We start from the raw sequence: 19,315 nt of genomic DNA on the forward strand, positions 1-19,315 counted from the left end.
TGGTCAAAGGGGACATTCAAATCACTATTTTGCAGGGTTGTGTTCACACGTTAGGCCATTCGTATGGAAAATCTACTGGAAACAGCGTGGGTTGGGTAAACAGTGATAGCCAGGTTGATAGAGACTCAGATATGGTGCCCACCTGCCTCAGAAAAGGAGCAATGGCCTCTGCCAGCACTTCTGTCTGGGAAAAAGCTACCCCTACAGCTCTCACCCTGATGCCAGACAACTTAGTTCTTCCAGGTATGTCCCTGGTGCCTTTCAAGCTGCTACCCCAGCAGTGGAGCTCAGAGGGAGTGAGCCCAAGTTAGTCTCCGTGGGGGCCCTTTAAGAGGAATGCCTGGGACTCTAGCAGCCCTTCGTCTCCCTCAACCTCAATTCTCAGCTGGGTTTTACAGCTAGAATGTATGGGGGACTTCACATCAAGGCTTGGAGGTGAAGAATAAAAATTCAGAGGATTTCTCAGCGGCTGAGGTCCCCCCTGAGGAGCAAGGGGTCCCAGCGCCACACCAGATCCCAAGCCCTGGGTTTCAGTAGCAGGAAGAGATTTCATCTTTATATCCTTAGTTGTAGGACTTCTATTCAGCTAGATTTCAGGTGGTTGTTCTGTAGTGTATTTGTAATTTTGATGTGGTTGTGGGAGAATGCAAGTACTGCATTCACCTACATGGCCATCTTGACCGGAAGACAATCATTACACATTTTTTACATTTAATGTATATGAGCCAGTTTTTTTCATATCAAAGTGACTAATTAGGTAAAAACTTTAGCCAAGCCATAAAATAAGTTAACAGTTTTGATAAAGCTGTAAGAGGATAAGTGATGCCTGATTTCTAGTGTGTTAAGTGTACTGATCATAAAGATATTGTTATAATCTGCAGGGGGCAGTAAATTGTCTTAGTTGACTGTGAATTTAGTAAAATTGAAGCACCCTAGAAACTAAGTGAATGTCTCACATAGAAACTGAACTTAATTCTTAAAAATGATAAATTTAGGTATATGTTTATATTTGCAGTATAATGTAAAATGTTTAATTTGTTGGACACCCTTTTGCTACATCACTTGTAGGTAGAATGTAATTTTTTATTACCAGCTTTTCTCTATTTGTGTGTATCTCCCCACTCATTTATTATCTTGCTCGGCTCTTGATCTTTAAAACATATAAAAGATAAATTATAAGATATTAATATCCAAACCATAGTCTATCTGGGTTGGGCCAATCATTTAAAATAATTTAAAAGAGCTAGTCAGGATGCCAGTATAACATCATGTTTTTTCAGGGGATTTGACTGTAATTCTACACTTGATTTAGCCAAAAAGCTGAGAGGTAATTGTCTATAATTCTTTGTCTCTGTAACTTTTATCTGAGAATTCCCCTTGAGTAATTTTAATGACTTTTTTGTTGTTGTTGTTAAAGTTGACAAAAATACTTTAGTCTGCTTTTTCTAAATAGTGTTAACATAGAGATTTTAAATAAATTGGTTTTGATGGTTTGGCCCTTAATTTATTTTGGGGGGATTATTTTGATAAAGGGCAATACGTGTTAGCTTTGTTTGAAAGGCATTCATGGCTCACCATTTTAACAGTTTTCTATGGCTCTTTCACAGAATCCTGCTGCACCACGGAAGCTGGGAGTTCTGATGTTCCATTGACATCACAATGGAAAGTCTTGACCTGACCGGTAAGACCAACACTGCAGATGCCATTTTCCTTACTTACCTCAAGCAGCCAAGGACTACATGCCCTCAGAGCTGATCTCAACTTTTTCTTATCTGATGGATTCACTTTCCTTATTGATCAGGGAAGTGTGATAATTGTCTTTTTTTCCTTGTCAATTTCATTATATTTTTTAAAGTGACATTTTAATCTCCATCATCAAGTAAGTTAAATTTTTCTTTAAAATCATGAATTTATATAACTTAACTGTTTCAGAGTCTTTAATTTGTTTCTCCACAGTAATGTACTGTTGGTGAAAAATAGATTTATTTAAGCCCTGAATATCTAGAGGTTACTAACATTTCTAAATACCAAATTGGTCTGTTCCCGAAAGCTATTTTTTGTATTGCCTTAGGCTGTCAGTGTCAACGTATTATGGAAGTGTTCTTTTTTTTACCTATTAAAAACAATAAAGGTGTATATAACAACATTATGAAACTGTTTTGAGGATGAAAATCACACAATGAAGAAAAAGTTGAGATTGCAAAATACATACATGTGACAAATTATATCAAATTCTTAAACTCACAAATACTACAACTGTCCTCTTGTAGATAAGTTATTTCAAAGTTGTTTCTTTAGGAAAAAATTTTTAATGGGATAAAATATAGCAATAACATATTAAGATTACGTTTAGTAGTGGTTACTTATGCATTCAGTCTTCTCATTTGAGAATAAAATGTATGATTACTTTACTGGTACCTAATACTTTATGGTGAATTGATGATTTACAAGACCGGGGAATTTGATGTAAATTTAAATGAACATATATAGAAAATATAGTTTAGTTCCATTTTCAGGGCATGAACTAATTTTTTAATTATCGTTAATTGAAAATAAATCTTAAATATTTTCTGTTTTTAAGTATTTTTATTTGTTAGCTTATTAAATCTGTCTAGAATATCTGTGTTAGTTTCTTGTTTTAGTAACTATATGATTGAATGTTGATTTTAATATGTGAGCATAAATATAAGGCCTCTGACACTTTCCTCTGAACATCATTGTATAGGATTATACACATAGTAAAAAGGTATACAATTTAGCTTGAATGTGTATTTACTGGGATTTTTAATACCCAACAAAATCTTAATTCAGACAAAATAAGTTAGAAAAACATATTCTGGATTTAAGAATGCCAGTTAGGATATAGTTGATTATGGTTTTACTGAATCAGCAAAATATACTATAGAATATTTGAATATTGATACTTCAATTTCAAATCAGGGAGTTGAGCATAGTGAGGTTTAAAGAAAATTCAATTTTTATCAGTATTCTGAATTTGCTAAACATGAATACATATATGAAAAGTAAAGCAGGACACCATCTGACCTGTTTAGAAAACTAAATTGTTATTCAGCATTAGTACAACAGACTTTACTTTTAATCTTTGATTTCTGAATGTTAATCAGATTATTTCAAGAAAAATACTTTTATTGACTAGCAGAAATTGACAGAAATTCAAGTTGCTGATAACATTTAAGAAGATCAATTATCTAATACCATATGCTTCCAGCTTCCATAGATGTTCATCTTAAATGCAGTATTAATTAAGAAATAGAAAAGATACCATTCAAAATCAGGAATAATTTAGGAAACAAATCCTGGAAAATGTTTTGTGACAAAAGGATGCCAGGGTCCAATAAATCTAGAAGACATGCTATATATCATTCAGCTTAGGCAAAGTTATGTTTCATTATCCAAAGAGTTCCCAAATTTTAGTGATTCATAGCAGTGAACATTTCTCACCGTGTTTATGTTTCTGATGAGTCTGCTGCCACTCTGCTCCCTTGTCCTCTTTGTTCCTGGACCAAAGCTGAAGGAGCAGCCCCTTTGGGATGTACAAATATTGTGACAGAAGGAGAAAGAGATGGTGATAGAAATGGAGTCTCTTAAAACTGCTGCGTGTAAATGGCACTACCTCTTATGTTTCCTTAGCCAAGGCATGTCACATGGGCAACCCTCATGTCATAGGGTAAGAATGGCCTTTTAAGAGAGATGTGATAAGGGAAAGCTGATAGGGGGCATAGTGCATATTTTTACTATAATATCTAATAATATAAATAATCTCATTTATAACTCTTCTAGAAAGAGTACACAGGTATAATTAGCTTCCAAGAAGTTCTGTAGTAAATGTGTCTGTTTAACATATAAAAGTATTTGACCATGAATCCTTTTGTTATCACATGGAACACTTTGACCTGTGATACACTATCTCTGACAAGTTTTAAGGAATGAGGAATTGATACAATTCAGAGTTTCTTGATGTTTTGAACATGAGGACTTTTTCCACCCTATAGTGAGGGTTTCTTACATTAAGTTTTTATAAGTAGTTTTAAAATGAATTAAAATTACTATAGACTGGACCATCCATAGTTTGCATCCAGGATTAGAGAAGAGAGGAATGATGATACTAATAATAATTTCTTATTTATGTTTAATAGATTATAGAACTTTGACAAATGTCAAATTTGATATTACAAAAATAATGAGAAAATGATGCTTTGCTTTTTCCTGTAGAATATAATAATTTTCCTAGATTATAGTACCCAAATACCTTCACTTAAAATCACTTTCAAGAATCATTCTAGAAAGAATGCAGACAATTGTATACCGGGAGTTTTCTCAGGTACCCCAGCTGACATCATATTTATTGTACATTGCTTTATTGGCTCCTAAGTCTTACAGAAAATTACTAGGCGCATAGAACTCCTGAGCCAATATTGATTTGATTAGTTCCACAGGTATTATAAAACATTGCTACCAGGCCTGTGTGGTTAAGATGGTGTAAAAACCTAGGAGTATATAAACAAAGCTTTGTTTGATAGTTTGTAGTTTCTTGCGATTAGGGGAAAGGAACATTCTTAGATATCTGTTGATTCAGAGGAACAGGCATAAATTCTAATTCTAGCACTTTTTAGTTGAAGGAATCTGGGCAATCATTTAACCTCTCTGAAATTTTGTGTTTTCCTCTCAATATGGGATAATGATCTCTACGTTGTGAGATTGTGGTGATTAAGTGAGGTAATTAGGCTAAGTGCCTGATACAGTACCTGGCACATGGGAAGCACTTAAGAAAGAGTACTTAAAAAAGAAAAAAAAATGTGATCAAAATTCAGGAATCTTGAATGCACTATAAAATACCTTTAAAACATCTGGCAATGAGTATGTTTGTGTATTTTGTATAAACACACACATACATTTACCTCTAAGAGTTTTAAAAAATTGTCCTGAATGCTTAAGAACCTATGTATTCTTCTACAGTTCTACTGAAAATTGAAAGTGGCTTTATCCTGATCAATGAAAGGGTAAATCCTATAGAATATTATCCATCCTATGATTTAATAATTCACTTTTTGCCACTGAGAATGTAGAAATCCTAAGGAAAGAATGATTGCTTAATGTGGATATATGGCTTCACTTTGAATATTAATGAGGTCAGAATCAAAGAAATAAAATTTTGTATTCTTTAAATTTGTTTTTAACTTTTATTGATTTTAGAGAGGAAGGGAAAGGGAGAGAGAGATAGAAACATCAATGATGAGAGAAAATCATTGATCAGCTGCCTCCTGCACGCCTCCTACTGGGGAATGAACCTGCAACCTGGGCATGTGTCCTTGACCAGAATTAAACCTGGGACCTTTTAGTCCGCAGGCCGACGCTCTATCCACTGAGCCAGACCAGCTAGGGCAAATTTTATATTCTTGAGACAAGGTACAAGAACGGGAGATAGCGCCACAAAAATTTTTTTTTACCATATAGAGCAAATATTGGGCTTCAAAATTCAGCATTTCTATTTCAAGGTCTTTTTGTTACTATTTTCTAATGAGGGTTAAATTATTTAGACTCTTTGAGGACTTTTCTATAGACTTTGCCCGATCTTACTGTCAATCAGGCGCAGCATGGTGATATCTCTTATGGTGGAAAGCTTTATGCTGTTTCTAAAATGACAAACTCATTTGTTTAATTTCACACATATATAAAATTTTGGGGGGTGAATTATTCTTCAAGTTGTTCCAATCCCTTCTCTCTCTCTGTCTCTCTTTAAAAAAATATTTTAATGATTGTTTACAGAGAGGAAGGGAGAGGGAGAGAGTTAGAAACATCGATGAGAGAGAAACATCGATCAGCTGCCTCCTGCACACCCCCTACTGGGGATGTGCCTGCAACCAAGGTACATGCCCTGACCGGAATCGAACCTGGGATCCTTCAGTCTACAGGCCGACGCTCTATCCACTGAGCCAAACCAGTTAGGGCCAATCCCTTCTATTTTATAAATGGACTAGAGGCCCAGTGCACGAATTTGTGCATGGGTGGGGTCTGACTGGCCCTGCCACAATCGTGGCTGATCAGGGCTAGGCCTGTTGGGAGGAGGAGACGGTGGGAGGTTGGCTTGCCAGCCCACCCTGATCGGGGCCATCAGGGCCGAGACTGCTGGGTGGAGGGGCAGAGGGCGATTGGCCGGTGGGCTCTGCCCCTGAATGGGTTGGGGTGCTGATTGGAGGTCAGTGGCCGAGGGAGGGGCCATGGGAGGTTGGCTGGCCAGCCCCACCCCCGATTGGTGTGTGTGGGGGCGATCAGGGGCAGAGCTGGCTGGGGGGAGGGCCTGCGTGCCGATAGGGATGTTGGGGGCTGATCAGGGGTGGGGCCAGACATGGGGAGGGGCTGTGGGCAGTGGCCCGGCTGGCCCTGCCTCCGAATGGGGTGGGCCAGGCCAATCGGGTGTGGGGCCAGCTGGGGGGAAGGGCTGCGGGGGGGTTGGCTGGCCATCCTGCCCTTGATTGGGTTGGGAGAGGCCAATCAAGGGTGGGGCTGGCTGGGGGGAGGGGACATGTGAGATTGGCCGGCCGGCCCCACCCCCTAATCTGGCTGGTTCGCTGGCCACAGTGGGCGTCATAGTGACAGGTTGTTCTGGTCATTACGGCATTCTGGTCGCTGGCTTTTTATATATATATATAGATTATCTTTGTAATGATCAGCCACTCATTTAGCTGGATTATCAGTAGAGAAAAAGTACCTCAAGAATATAACCTCCTCATTATTAGAGCTTATATAATTTGCTTGGGCTGCCAAAAGAAAATACCACAGACTGGATGGCTTAAACAACAGATATTTTTTCACAGTTCTGGAGGCTAAAAGTCCATAATCAAGGTGTTGGTAAATTCTGTTTTTGGCAAGTGTTCTCACTTGGCCTTTTCTCTGTGCATGAGAGGACATTTCCTGGTGTCTCTTTCTTCTCTTATAAGGTTACCAGTTCTGTTGTGTAATGACCCCACCCTATTGGCCATATTTAATTAACCTTTACCTACTTATCGGGTCTGTCTTCAAATATAGTCACATTGGGGTTCAGAGCTTCAACATAGAAATTTTAGGGCAACCAATTCAGTCCATAACAAAGGTCATTGTTTTTCTCTACAAGGAGTTAAGTGAAAGCTAAAAGCACACACATATGCATACACACACAAACAAAATATATGAATAAGAAAACCTGGTTTATTATAGTCATCTAAGATTCTAAAAATATCTTTGGATCTTTGAGGTGGGAGACATTTGAAATTATTGAATTAACATTTATTCCACTTTGAAGTCACTGTGCATGAAAATGAGTTTCTTACAAGTGAAGGAATCAAATCTATAAACTTGAAAATCAGAGCGTTCTGTATAATGAAGGAATTACATTATTATAAAAATTAATTTCCATGTGTATTTGTTGTTATCCAGGAATAGAATGTATTTAAAAATTAGGTTAAGGAATAAAATAATTACTCTTGGGTTATGGTTATATCAGTTTTCACTTACTTATAATCAAGCCAATTCACATTTTTTTCAAGATACTATTCTTTTATTTTGTGAATCAGTTGTGAATTCAAGCAGAGAATTGTATATACTTAAGAGTTTGGTAAACAGAAAGAAAATATTGTGTATTTTAAAAATAATGCCAGCAGAATTCAGGGAGTCTGAAATCTGTTATATCTACCTGTTTATTGTCTTTACTCACTCCCTTTAAAAAAATTTATTTTCCCTGCCTCTTGCCCTTCTTTCTTCTGATAGCCGCTCTCAAGTCAGGTAATGGTTGTTTGAATTTCTCAGTGGTCTAAATGGAATTCATTGAATGTATAGTATTTCTTAATTTCTAGTTTACAGTATTATACTTTTTCTTTTGGATAAGTCAGTTGATGGATGTTGGAGATAAGTGATGGGTAAATTTACATGTTGGATATTGATATAGGCTCAACCAAACTTAGATTTTTATCTTTGAGCATTTTTTAAAAATGTGTGTGTGTGTTCTATCTAGAATAATTTCAATTTATGGTGATTTGATGCCTATCCAAAACATAAAATATAATCAAAAGGAAATAAACTTTTGTGACTTAAATGCTTGATTGGTAAAATTGATCATCCCACCTTGTGTGTTTATAGACTAAAGGATAAGCTACTAGAGTAGTGATCTAGTTTTGTGAGTGCCAGTTTAATTGGTTGAAATGTATCTTAATTTTTTCATCTACTCTTGATTTCAGTTTTCCCCAAAAGCTATGTTCAGAATGATTCAAACTCACAGCCCTATATATATAGTACATGTTAGCAGTGTTTTTCTTTTCAACAGTAGGATCAATAAGATCAATCTACTGGTTGTGGAATTTACTAGTTAAGGACAGTATAAATAAACTCAGGAATGACTTCACTTCTTGCTTTAATATTACTCTGAAAGGTAGTGAATGAATTAAGTATTTTTATATCAAAGTCTATATTTCCTCTGATCTCTATTATAGAGAAGTGTGTTTCCCCAGGAAAATAAATTAATATAATGGGAAAAAATTCTTATAACATTTTTCTTAGAATTTCTGTGCATTTTAGTATAAAATATGTACTGTGTTTACTGGATATTCTGTATATACACATGTAATGTTGTATATATGAGTGTATACTCCTAGTTTTTAAAAATATCCTCTTTGGAAAGCTAAGTAAGTTAAGTTCATGCTAGATAATGTTTTCTTCATGGCTGTATCCCCAAAACCTAGAAACAGTGTCTGGCATATGGAAGTTGCTTAGTAAACATTTGGTGAATTAGCACTACAAGTTTTTACATTTCATTAATCCTATATTCCATTGAACCTGGTGTTAATAAGCATCTCCTGCTCTACCTGGAAATTATTTTTTTCCAGTCTGAGTTCAGAGAGAGGAATGTTCTTCAAAAATAAAGGTTTCTCTGTGTCTTTAAGTTTGCAGTTAGTCCTTTAATCAATAAATATTAGTGGGTTTAAGAACTTAAAATGAGCAGCAGAAATTTCTGGGTTTCTGTTGGCTCATTTGTAGTGTACCCTGTAGTGTGGCTCAGCTGGTTGGGTGTCATCCCATTCCCCGAGAGGTGGCTGTTTTGTTTCCTGGTCAGGCACATACTCAGGTTGCAGACCCAATCCCAGTAGGGGGCATGCAGGAGGCAGCCGATTGATGTTTTGCGCTCTCCCATCCATGTTTCTCTCCCCCTTTATCTCTCTCTTTCTTTCTCTCTCAAGAAAAAAATACAAAACAATAAAAACCTTTTTTAAAAAAGCTACCACTAATTTAAAAAACAAACAAAGTACCATTGATGTGGTGAACCCTGTCCTAAGTATTTTCAGTTATGCCACACTAATTACAATAAAGAATTTCCAGATTAGAGAGAAGGTGTTAGGTGTATTCACATGCAGAGTAATATATGCCCATTTATCCATCCAGATACCACTTGGATGAACATGTACATGAAACTCTGAACTCTTCCTTCAAGTTTTTAATGATCTATTTTCAGCATTATTAGAGTTACCAAGTCATCAATTAGGTGTATTACCCTATATAATAAAAGTCTAATATGCAAATAGACCCAACAGCAGAATGACTGGTCTCTATGAGGCGCCCTGACCACCAGGGGCCAGATGCTCAACGCAGGAGCTGCCCCTTGGTGGTCAGTGCACTCCCACAGGGGGTGCACTGCTCAGCCACAAGCAGGGCTCACAGCTGGCGAGTGCAGCGGCGGTGACGGGAGCCTCTCCTGCCTCCGCGGCAGTGCTATGGATGTCCTACTGACGGCTTAGGCCAGTGATGGCGAACCTTTTGAGCTCGGTGTGTCAGCATTTTGAAAAACCCTAACTTAACTCTGATGCTGTGTCACATATAGAAATTTTTTTATATTTGCAACCATAGTAAAACAAAGACTTATATTTTTTGATATTTATTTTATATATTTAAATGCCATTTAACAAAGAAAAATCAACCAAAAAAATGAGTTCGCGTGTCATAGGTTCGCCATCACTGGCTTAGGCCATCAGTCAGACATCCCCCGAGGGCTCCTGGACTGTGAGAGGGCGCTGGCCGGGCTGAGGGATCCCCCCCCCCAATAGATGAATTTCATGCACCGAGCCTCTAGTATTATAAAAAAGACAATAGAGAAGAGTTTGAAATGAGCAACCCTTATCCCCTTTTTAAATAGAAACCTCTTTTTATAGCATTCAGTCAGTCCTGCCATTTGATGAAGCATACAGCTCACCTTTCAGTTCATTTGGTGAAGTGAAACCTTAAAGAATGATCAGATTTTCAGGTTGGAAAGTTTAGTTGTTCCTGTTAAAATGATGGGTGTTACCTTTCCTTATTATTAACTGAGTTTCACTTTTTAGAGAATGTAGATAAATTTTTCTAATAAGGCTGTTATAATATGTCTTATTAATGGTCAAGGTATCCCAGTTATGTCTCTTTTAAATGAGTTTTTCTTAATCATTAAAATCATAGAATTTTTTACCAGTTATTTCTGTTGTAATAAAATATTTCATACATTCGAGTTTATAATGTGGCTGTCGGGAAGTAGTTTAGAACTTTTACTTTGGAATGATGATAAACACCCTTATTCTTGCCTCTAATTGTCAGCTGTGTAATGTTCACTATTGCTTCCTTGAGATTAATATGTATAGGCAGAAACTTAAAGGTTTTCTTGTAGAAAATTTACGTGGATTACCTTTTTATTTATTTTATTTTTTGAGCTGTCACTTTATCTCAGAAGCATGGGCTTTGGAATCAGATGGGCCCAAGATAAGACTAAATCTAACTCAGCTGTTTACTGACATGGGACTTGGGAAAATTACTTAGCTTCATTGTGCAATGGAATGAATACCAACCATGTAAGATTGTTATGAGGATTAAAAGTGCTGGAGGGTGCAATGCTAACCCAGCACATGGCAGGGCTACTAAGAAATGTGATTGTTCTCAAAAGTAACTGTAGGTCAGAAGTGACATTTGCCTTTTTTGCCGCTTAACTATTCCTTGAAATTGACTTTTGAAGCGTGTTATTGTCTCTCTTTACAAGGAAAATGTTTGGCTTCAAATTGTACATCTTTATGTGGGAAGTTGAATTGAATTCAGGATGGATTTGCTTTAAATCATTAGGAAATAATAACATTTACTTTTTATATTACTAGATATCTTAAAATATTTTCTACACAACCATAAGTGTAGAAGTTTGGTTTTAATTATATTTTCCCCAGTTAATTTTGATAGTTTACTGAAACCCAGTCAAAGCTCTAGTTCATGAAAATATTAGGAGATAAGCCATTTATTATTCAGTGGATTATAGTTATTTTAGCAACATTATTGCTAATACAATTGGTATTAACAAACTTATCACCCCAAACAAATAAATTATCCTATATTATAAAAGGCCAGGACTGTAAGTGTAATGACTGGAACGACCTCTCAATCAGTCACCATGAGCTGCATTGACCACCTCTCGGTCCCTTCCGCCCCTGGCCTGCAAGCGGTGGCTCGCACCGGCGGGGCGGGGTGGCTCGTGGCTCACCCACACACGATTTCGTATGCTGGGCCTCTAGTTTAAGTATAACAGAAAATTCTTATAATCAAAGACTATCATTATTGTAACAAAGCAGGGAACTTGTATTAATGAATTTTAAAGTAGGAGAGTTTTTTTCTTAAATTGATTATCTCAACTTGACAGCTATAAAAATTAAAAGAATTAACAACTGATTCTAGTTTATTCATAAACTAGAAAAGTTGTATTTCCCTTTATGTTAGGTCAGTGGTTTAGCATTCCACAATTAATTGATCCTAGAGAAAAATGTATTTTTGTACACCTGCAGAAAATGCTACCTCAGTGGAAGTATTTACTTTCTAAAAATGTTCATGCACTACAACTTGTTTTTTTGTCCCTAGTGTCAGTAACTCTTGTTTATCAAATTTGAATATCTCTCTATAATTAATATTTTTAAATGATTTTAAAGATGATTTAGTACCCTCTATGTGAGTACCTTGTTTCTTTCTAAAAGTTGCTCTATAAGTTAGCATGAGTCTGTTATGTGTTTGTGGTTTTATAGAAATTTTGCCTTTTCCTAGTTGAATATGTGAACATTCTAACCATAACAAGTATAGATTTTATATGCTTAAGTTATATATTTTTAGTTATTAGCATATATTGAAACCAGAACCCCAGTGAGGAGGTTCCTCATCCTGGCCTGCGCCCTTTCATAGTCCAGGAGCCCCCGGGGGTTGTCCGACTGACACGGAGGTGGGTGAGGCTCCTGCCACCTCAGCTGTGCTCGCCAGGCGTGAGCCCGGCTTGTGGTTGAGCAGTGTCTGCCCCCTGGTGGTCAATGTGCGTCATAGTGACTGGTCATTCCGCTGTTCAGGCGATTTGCCTATTAGCCTTTTATTATATAGGATTCTAAACTATTCTTGCCCACTTGAAAGAGTGTTTGCACTCTTTCTTCAGCTCTATTCTATTCCCTTTTAGAACCTGAGATTCCTGCAGTATTCTCACAGGAAAAATGTTTTGTGTAAAGATAAACTAATCTATTTTCTGTTTTTCTATGTTTACCTAGTAAACTTTTACTAGAACGACTACTGTCTAATGTGTTAGACACTATATCAGGGTCATGATATAAGAGAAGGCAAAATCCACGCAGAGAAGGAGAGACAAAAGTGATTAAGAGTTCTGAGGAAGATCTTAAATCCCAGGTACGAGTATCAAGGAAGACTACACAGAGGAGAAATATAGAAGTCTGAGAGGGTGAATAAACCCCATTGCCATTTGGATGGAATATATGTAAAGATAAAACGGGAAACTAGTGAAAAGCCAGGTGTAAGAGGGCCTTGAATGTCAGAGTGAGTTTATATTATTATAAAGTTAGATGAACCACTGAAAATTTCTAAGCAGATTATATAGATGGGAGGGATGGATTGGAAAGGTAAAGAGGCAGGCATGGGAACTATTGATTTGGAGGCTTTAGGAATTCTAGGTAAGAAGTTATGAAGGTTAAACACTATATCTCAAGATACTTGGTTTGAGGAATCCAACTCACAAAATCAAGTAAGTCTTTTCCCAACTCTGAGGGCAAAAATTATTATTATTTTTAATTTACCTTCATTGTTGAAAGTATTACAGATGGCCCTTTTTTCCCCTATTGACCCCTTCTAGCCTGCACCTTCCCTCTGCCTCAAGCCTTCATCACCATATTGTCTGCGACCATGGATTATGCATATCTTATCTAATAAAGAGGGAATATGCTAATTGACCCTCACACCATCACACAGATGATGGCACTAACAGCCAATAGGGAGGAAATATGCTAATTGACTGTCACGCCCTCAAAGATGGCGGCACCCACAGCCACAAGATGGCAGCGCCCAGTCCCCTCAGCCCTGCTGGGGCAGCAGGCATGCAGCAAGGCCAGGCTCATGCCTGCCTCTGGAGTCCCCCAGTCCCCTCAGCCCCCCAGCCACCCAGAGCTGGCTTGAGGTGCAGGCAAGCTTCAGATGGCGACTGCCCAGCCGCCCAGGGCCGGCCGAGGCTTGCACTGCCAGCAGTGGCAGCAGCAGAGGTGTGATGGTGGTGTCGCCTTCCCCTGATCACCAAGTCGCCTCCTGCCCCTGAGGGCTCCTGGACTGTGAGAGGGGGCAGGCCGGGCTGAGGGACACCACCCCCCCGCCCCCGCGCAAGTGCATGAATTTTCATGCACTGGGCCTCTAGTATGCATATAAGTTCTTTGGTTAATCTCTTTCCACCCACCCCCACCTTCTCTCTGAGATTTGACAGTCTGTTCCATGCTTCTGTCTCTGGATCTATTTTGTTCATCAGATTACACACATGAATGAGATCATGTGATACTTGTCTTTTCCTGATGGGCTTATATTTTTTCTCAGTATAATACTCTCCAAGTCCCTCCATGCTGTCTCATAGGGTAAGAGATTCTTCTTTTTTACTGCTGCATAGTATTCCGTGATGTAAATATACCACAACTTTTTTATCCACTCATCTAATGATGGGCACTTGGACTGTTTCCAGATATTAACTATTGTAAATTGTGCTGCTATGAACATAGGGGTGAATAATTCTTTCTGATTTGTGTTTCGGGTTTCTTAAGATATATTCTTAGAAGAGGGATCACTGGTTTAAATGGAAGGTACATATTTAACTTTTTGAGGAAACTCCATACTGTTTGCCACAGTAGCTGCACCAGTATGCATTCCCATCAGCAGTGTACTAATGTTCCCTTTTCTCCACATCCTTGTCAGCACTTTTTATTCGTTGATTTATTGATGGTAGTCAATCTGATAGGTTTGAGGTGATACCTCACTGTCATTTTATTTTGTTTCTTTAATGATTAGTGACTCTGAGCATTTTTTCATATGTTTCTTGGCCGCCTGTATGTCTACTTTGGAGAAGTGTCTGTTTAGGCCCATTTTTTGTTTGGATTGTTTGTCTTCCTACTGTTAAGTTGTATGAGTTCCTTATATATTTTGGATATAAACCCTTTATCAGATGTATCATTGTCAAATTTATTCTTCCATACAGTGGGCTCCCTTTTCCTTTTGTTGGTGGTTTCTTTTGCTGTACAAAAACTTTTTATTTTGATGTAGTCCAATTTGTTTTTTTTCTCCTTAGTTTCCTTTGCCCTAGGACAGTGATGGCGAACCTATGACACGCATGTCAGAGGTGACATGTGAACTCATTTTTTTGGTTGATTTTTCTTTGTTAAATGGCATTTAAATATATAAAATAAATATCAAAAATATAAGTCTTTGTTTTACTATGGTTGCAAATATCAAAAAATTTCTATATGTGACATGGCACCAGAGTTAAGTTAGGGTTTTTCAAAATGCTGACACACCGAGCTTAAAAGGTTCGCCATCACTGCCCTAGGAGATGTATCTGCAAACATATTGCTATGAGAGATATCTGAGATTTTGCTGCCTATGGTTTCTTCTAGGATTTTTATGGTTTCATGGCTTACATTCAACTTAAGTCTTATCCATTTTGAGTTTATTCTTGTGTATGGTGTAAATTGGTGGTCTAATTTCTTTTTTTTTGCATGTATCTGTCCCATTTACCCAACACCATTTATTGAAGAGACTGTCTTGATTCCATTGTATGCTCTTTCTTTGTCAAATATTAATTGAGTGTAATGGTGTGGGTCGATTTCTGATGTCTTTGTTCTGTACCATTGATCTATATGCCTATTCCTGTGCCAGTCCCAGGCTGTTTTGATTACAGTGGGTTTGTAGTATAACTTGATATCTGGTATTGTGACCCCTCCAACTTTTTTCTTCTTTTTCAAGATTGTTGTGGCTATTTGTGGCAATATAAATTTTTTTGTTCCATACAAATTTTTGGAGTATTTGTTCTAGATCTGTGAAATATGCCATAGGTATTTTAATAGGGATTACATTGAATCTATAGATTGCTCTGGGTAATATGGACATTTTAATGATGTTAATTCTACCAATCCATGAACACAGTATATTCTCCCACTTGTTTATATTTGCCTTGGTCTCTTTTTTCACTGTCCTGTAGTTTTCTGAGTACATGTCTTTTACCTCCTTGATTAAGTTTATTCCTAAGTACCTTAATTTTTTTGTTGCTTCGTCAATGGGATTGTTTTTTCAGTTTCTCTTTCTGAGAATTCATCATTGGTGTATAAAAATACCAATGATTTCTGGGTGTTAATTTTATCTCCTGCCACATTGCTGAATTTATTAAATTTAGTAGTTTTGTTGTTGGAGTTTTTAGGGTTTTCTATGTACAATATCATGTCATCTCTGAATAATGGATGCCTTTTCTGTTTTTTTCTTGTCTGATGGTTGTGCCAATGACTTCCAGTACTATCTATATATATAAAAGCCTAAGTGACCTTTCTACCTTTCAACTGTTTGACCAGTAGCTATGATGCACACTGACCACCAAGGGGCAGATGCTCAACGCACAGGCATGGAAACGTGGAAGAGACTGATGAATCTCAGAGGGAAGGGGGGAGAGTAGGAAGAGATTAACCAAAGATCTTATATGCATACTAGAGGCCCAATGCACACATTTGTGCACCAGTGTAGTCCCTTGGCCTGGCCTGTGGGTATTGGGCCGAAACTGGCAGTCGGACATCCTGAGGGGTCCCGGATTGCGCGAGGGTGCAGGCCAGGCCAAGGGACCCCACCAGTGCACGAATCCATGCACTGGGCCTCTAGGGTTGAATAAAAGTGGTAAAAGTAGACATCCCTATCTTGTTCCTGTTCTTAGAGGAAATGGTTTTAGTTTTTGCCCATTGAGTATGATTTGGTTGTAGGTTTGTCATATATAGCCTTGATTATGTTGAGGTATGATCCCTCTATTCCCAGTTTGCGGAGAGTTTTTATCGAAAATGGGTGTTGGTATTTATTGAATGCTTTTTCTGCATCTATTGATATGATCATATGATTTCTGTCTTTCAATTTATTTATGTGATGTATAGCATTTATTGATTTGCATATAATGTCATTTTCTCAGCCTTACATCCCCTGAATAATACTACTTGGTCATGGTGTATGATCTTCTAATGTAATACTGGATCAGATTTGCTAGAATTTTTTTTGAGGATTTTAGCATCTATGTTCATCAGAGATATTGGCCTGTAATTCTCTTACTTTGTAATGTCTCTAACTAGTTTTGGAATTAGGATAATGCTGGCCTCATAAAAAGAGCTTGGAAGTGTTCCTTCCTCTTGGGTTTTTTGGAATAGTTTGAGGTCAGGGCAAAAATTATTACTCAGTTTTAAGGATTTCTTCATTGAAGATTTTCTCAAATACTTGACACCTACTAACTTACTATTTAGCCTGTGTGTGTCTGTGTCTATGAGTATTTAGTGATTATAAATCTAGCTTTCACTCTTTCTCAAAGAATACAAATCCTGTCCTGTCACCTGAACCAAATTACTAATCTATAGAACTTGGCAATAGACTGAACTTATGGTAGGGGTGAAGAAGGGATCATAAGAAGAAAGAAAGCAATGGGAGATATTGAAAAAGAAGTCAAAGATAGGATTTACATTTAAATGTATGTATTTAGATACCACTCCATCCAGAAGTAGAGAAATAGTAATACATAAAAACTGATTTGTGGGTGAGGGAGATGAAGTTTGGGATGATTGGATTTGAAAATCAGAGAGGATCTTCATGTGATTATGTATATGATATAGTAAATGTGATGTGAGTTTGGAAGAGATTCAGGCTGTGAGTATAGATATAGCTTGAGAGGTAGAAGTGAAATTGTTTTTTAAAGAGTAGTTTATTGTTTTTTTTTTAAGAGAGAGGAAGGGAGAGGGAGAGAGAGAGATAGAGAGAGAGAGGGAGAGAGATTCATGTGAGAGTATAACATCGATCCAATGCCTTCTGTACCCTCTGACCAGAATTAACCTGCAACCTTTTGGTGCACAAGACAATGCCCAACTAAATGAGTCACATTAGCTCGGGCTAACGCTGAAATTTTGAAAATTGGTGAAAGTAGAAAATGTGGCTAAGAAAGAACTTTTGAAAACATCTACTTATTCTTTGACAATCAGATTTGTAGTGGGAAAATCAAGGTAGTATAGGACCGAGGAACATGGTGACGAGTTTTCAATAAAAATGTTGAAAAACTTAGACACATCTAAATGCCTAAAGAAAGTGTTTGGGTTACATGATCTTGGGGTCTTTTGGAGAAAGCAGTTTTTGTAGTGGTCAAGGCAGAAGCCATGCTGTATAATGATTTCAATATTTCCCCTTTTTCTACCAAGTTGTTGTTTTATTTTTTTTCTCTTTAGCTGAAATTGTATGTTGAGCCCCTGTCTTCATAGAGTAATCTGGAATGATTTACAAATCTACTCCCTGGGAGCATGAAATTCATCTTCTTTAAGTGTAGCTTTAATATTCTTTTCATTAAATATGTAGTTGTAGACTGTTTAAAATAAAAACTTATACAGATGCTAATATCATTTTCTCAAATGCCATCAGCAAACATACTTTCTAAATGCTTCAATTATTATGTATATTCTAATTGGCATTACAGAGGGATAATTAATGATTCCCTGTCATTGCCAGTTCTTTTATACTCAGTACAGTCAAACTTTAAATAGGCCTACTGCCTTAATAAAGATCATTTAGAAAGTTCTTTGGAGCAGTAGGGCCCCCTGCATATGCAAATTCTAGGATAGAATCAGATACAATCAGATATGACCCATGTGCAGAGAGTAATAGTTTTAAGAGTGAGTATACAAGACTCACCCTAAGTCAGTGATGGCGAACCTTTTGAGCTCGGCGTGTCAGCATTTTGAAAAACCCTAACTTAACTCTGGTGCTGTGTCACATATAGAGATTTTTTGATATTTGCAACCATAGTAAAACAAAGACTTATATTTTTGATATTTATTTTATATATTTAAATGCCATTTAACAAAGAAAAATCAACCAAAAAAATGAGTTCTCGTGTCACCTCTGACACACGTGTCATAGGTTCGCCATCACTGCCCTAAGTAGTAGTAATGATTATAACAGCGGTTCTCAACCTGTGGGTCGCGACCCCTTTAGCGGTCGAACGACCCTTTCACAGGGCTCGCCTAAGTCCATCCTGCATATCAGATATTTACATTACGATTCATAACAGTCACAACATTACAGTTATGAAGTAGCAACAAAAATAATTTTATGGTTGGGTCACAACATGAGGAACTGTATTTAAAGGGCCAGAAGCTTGAGAACCACTGCATTATAATGATAGACCTTCAACTGTTATTTTTGCATTTTATGTGCTAATATCTCTGTGTCTGTGTGTTTGCATTTTTTCCTTAATCTTCACAGTGACCTTTATAGGTAAGTATTATTATTCCCATTTTATACATGAAAGAACTGAGGCTAAAAACATTATAAATCATCTCAGCTTCTTGGCTAATTAAGAACAGATCCAAGATTCAAATCATCTCTTTTTGACTTTCAAAGACTATGTTCTCAACATGGCCCATGCAATTTTATGATGTATTTGAAATTTGAGCTTTAATACCCTTGATAGCAACTGTTCACTCCAGTTTGGAAGCTCAGTGCCTCATTACTTTCTTATCCTTTTCCTCCAACTAGGGAAGAATAGATTACTTTCATTTGCTTACACATGTTGCCATTTGTAATAGTTGATTGTCAGATGCTTTTCTGTATATTCAGTACTATCCTATCTAATAAAAGAGTAATATGCAAATTAACCATCAACTATGACACAGAGATGGCGGCGCCCACAGCCACAAGATGGAGGCGCCCAGTCCTCTCAGTCCCGCTGGAGTCCTCTAGTCCTGGGGGG

General features: G+C 37.3%; 1 protein-coding gene across 4 annotated transcripts in view; it reads left to right on the forward strand.

Moving 5' to 3' along the window:
• Positions 1–19,315, forward strand: part of BBX (BBX, HMG-box containing) — a 290,219-nt gene that overhangs the window by 109,604 nt on the left and 161,300 nt on the right. For all 4 annotated transcript variants that reach the window (XM_006090071.3, XM_014456988.2, XM_023754948.1 and 1 more), the window contains one exon: positions 1,608–1,681. The gene's annotated coding sequence lies outside the window, so the exon portion shown is untranslated. The remainder of the gene's footprint in view (positions 1–1,607; positions 1,682–19,315) is intronic.

This window comes from Myotis lucifugus, unplaced genomic scaffold (assembly GCF_000147115.1).
Source record: "Myotis lucifugus unplaced genomic scaffold, Myoluc2.0 scaffold_67, whole genome shotgun sequence".
Classification (NCBI taxonomy): Eukaryota; Metazoa; Chordata; class Mammalia; order Chiroptera; family Vespertilionidae; genus Myotis; species Myotis lucifugus.